The sequence below is a fragment of the Cherax quadricarinatus genome, chromosome 40, assembly GCF_038502225.1.
Source record: "Cherax quadricarinatus isolate ZL_2023a chromosome 40, ASM3850222v1, whole genome shotgun sequence".
Classification (NCBI taxonomy): domain Eukaryota; kingdom Metazoa; phylum Arthropoda; class Malacostraca; order Decapoda; family Parastacidae; genus Cherax; species Cherax quadricarinatus.
Window position 1 is genome coordinate 31,301,151 of NC_091331.1, and position 3,839 is coordinate 31,304,989.

Consider the following 3,839-nt stretch of genomic DNA (forward strand, 5'->3'; position numbering starts at 1 on the left):
AGGGTATTCCGGGGAACAACACCCACGAGACCCGGTCCATGACCAGGCTTCCCGGTGGACCAGGGCCTGTTCAACGAAGCTGTTACTGCTGGCCGCACGTAGTCCAACGTACGAACCACAGCCCGGCTGATCCGTTACATACTTTAGGTATCCGTCCAGCTCCCTCTTGAAGGCAGCCAATAGTTTAATTGGTAATTCCCCTTATGGTTGACTTGAAGCTGTTGAACAGTCTTGGGCCCTGGACGCTTATTGTGCCCTGCCTACCTATACCCACCTTTTCCATTCTGCCTCCCTATCCCTTATCACCCTCCACTCTTAACACCTTCCACTCTTATCGCCCTTACTCTTAACCTCACTCTTAACACCCTTCACTCTTAATACTTTCCCGCTTCGTCCATCCTGCCTCCCTATCCCTCCCTCGCCCATCCTGCCTCACTATTCCTACCTTGTTCATCCTGTCTCACTATCCCCACCTCGACCATCCTGCTTCCCTATCTTCACCTCGTCCATCCTGTCTCACTATTCCCACCTAGACATCCTGCCTGCCTCCTGACCTTGTTATATTCCTATCAATTTCTGCTCGACCTATTTCTCACCTTCACGTGCCTCTCACTCTTCCTCCTCACTCTCTACATTGTCTCTCTATACCTACTTTTCCTCGCGCTTTCCTTATTCTGTCTTCCACTTGTCTGTTACTTGTAATGTGTTTGACCTTTCTCATCTTATGTCATCTATGTTCACTCATCCATGTCAACTTTCCCATTATGTGATCTTCCCTTCCTCCCCCGTTCACTTCCTTCATCTATCTTCCCTCACTCCCTTCATCCGGAACTGAGTGCTGTAGGTGAGAAGTACAGAGCTTGTGTTGTGATGTCAGCGTGCATCTGTCAGGACAGAATAAATGTTGGTAAAAGTGTTTTCCTCTTTGTCTTGTCTCTCTGCCTCAGTGGTAGACAGCCGTAGTGTTAAAAAATATGTATTTTTACCCACCACCTGCACACCTTTATCATTTCATCCTCTGTACACTAACTCCTCATCACCTTCGCGCCCCCTTCCTATCTCATCAACATCATCCCCTCCAGCTCCACTACATCTTCTTCTTTTCCGCTGTTACCTCCTGAATACGTCCTGCCCTGCCTCTCCCAACCCCCACCTCATCCCCTCTCCACCTTCTCCAGTCCGCTCCTCATCCACTGATGAGAATATATCCAAGGCCAATATTCTTACGGTGCATTAGCTCTCGCTCAGCTCCGTTTCAAAGCATGCAATCTAATTTAATTTTGTAACTGAGGTGAGGTATCAAAATTAAACCTATCGATTATTCTTCCATGGCCCCTCCCTCCTTTCATGTCTTACTCTCACGTAATGATGGCACTGTTTACGGAAGGGAAACCACTAACCCACTGGCACTCCCCTTCACTTGCACTGTTTGTGGTGGGAACACCCACTTATTTCCTATTAATTCACTCCCTAGTACTTATACTGCCTCGTAATATTCCCTTACATTCCCCACCCGCCTTTCCAGCACATTTTCCAATCCCCTACCAAGCCCATCCACCCCCGATCCTTGCAACACCCTAATGAACAGGTTATACAAGAATCTCGCTGATAATGGATTCATCTAGAATTCTAGATACAATGCAGAGGCTGGCTGTGGCTATTACATCGCAGATGTTTACTCTCGCATTACTAAAAGCAATCAGTTAACCATGGATAACTCAGGTTATAGTATTAGTAGGGGGATAAGTAAAATTAAACTGTTGTTATGAGTAGATAAAGACCAAAGGCTGTTATTCTGTCTACCTTAAAACACGTAATAATTCCATTCTTCTCTAAGTATTTATAATCCCTCAACATCTTCCATCATACTCCACTTACCATATCACCCACACCTTCCCGTCATTCGCTAGGTTAGGTAAGATTTGTCAGGAAACACTACAAGTATTTCCTAGATTATGACCCGCCTTTGGAGCTTTTTGGTCATCTGAACGAGGCTTCTCGCTGGCTTACCGGTGCACCCCCTTAAAAAATATGGTCATAGTTCCCTAAGATCAATATTTACCCTTACGTCCCCATCATAAATCAATAAGCCATATCGTCCTCTCTCATCAAGGTCCATTAACCATATCACTTATCCCACCATTTCCCAGACTCCATAAGTTCTTTTGCCATTATAACAAAGAACCCATAACGCTTTCTTTTCCTTATATCCACGTTTTATATCTAGGTCTCCTAATATACCCCAGTACCCATACTCCGCTCTCCCTATTACATCACATGACCCATATTCTCCTTCTTCCTATCATACCTCAAGAGGTATTTACCCTATACATCTCCCTATCATACCATATAACCCACAGCTCCATCTTCCCATCTTACCCCAAGAGCCACATCTTTCCCATTCTTTTCATACCCCGGTAACCTTAACCCCCTTTCCCAGCATCTATATCCTTCCACTTTACATTATACCCACATGACCCATCCCTCCCTCTCCCTATGATCCCCAGCGCTTGTTTCACCTGAATTATGGCCATTTGATTACGTGACATGAAAATTTCATGCTTCTTTTAATTGGACTGACAAGTTTAGTAGATGAGGGGGAGAAAAAACAGCCCAGAGAGAGAGAGAGAGAGAGAGAGAGAGAGAGAGAGAGAGAGAGAGAGAGAGAGAGAGAGAGAGAGAGACAGAGACACAGACACAGACAGACAGAGACAGACAGACAGACAGACAGACAGGCAGACAGACAGACAGATAGACAGACAGAGAGGTTTGATAGGCAATATCACCAGCTCTTTAGAGTTTTTTTTTTTTCGAAACAAACCGGCAGGATCTCTGAATTGGTGAATACACACATCACTCACCCAGTTATCTTATCTCAGCTCAGAAGGTGGTTTTTTTGCCTTGTACAAGACCACAGAGCCACGTCCTGGCGGCTGCCTCTGTGTCCTACATGTCTCACAGGCAAGCACCTTACACACCCATCAACTCAAGCTGAACACAGTCATGAGAAGCCAGTTTATCAGCATCTTCTGTCGTCCAACATTAGGGGCTTCATAACCATTGTTGGCGAGCTCAAACACAGTTTCATAAACACTGTGCCGTTGTTGAGACATTTTTGGTCACTAGAACTCGGGAAAATGTTTGGCTAGAACTGCAATAGCAAGAACGCTATAATTAACAGGAATTAAAATATAAAATTTCAATAGCTCTAAAGACATCAAAAACTGCATTTTAAAATTTTAATAGTATTGAATTGTATGTTAATAAATGAATTCTCATTGATGTAACTAATCTTTGCTATTGTATTTTATGCTTTGTTGTATATTTCTTTTCTAACCGACAGATTCTAAATGTTTTGTTATTTTATGTTAAGTGCCTAACTCATATGGGTCATTCAGCCAAAGACGTGATTCTCCGTCTCCTGAGCTCAATGTTATGAGCGTGTTGCAGTCACAATATACAATGTTTGTTTTAACGGTGGATTTGATCTACATCATATGGCTGCGGATTCCAGTAATAAATCTGTCTGCTAAAATATGTTTTAAACGTACAAAAATAGGCAGTCATGACTGTAGTGAATAATTAATACAAATCTCAGTTAACAAACGTCGTAAGTTAATTACACAGTCACGACTGTGATTACACAATTATTCGACAAGCTCCACATTGACACATCTTAGCCAAACCTACAGAGAAGAGTAACGACACAACACTATGTGTTAACCTGGGAGACGGAAAATGGATGGCAGTGGAGTGACAACCACCTGTAGCAAAAAGGTAACAGAACTTCCCACATATCGTTCAGCTAACGAGATAAATCACGGATTCAGCAAGTGACC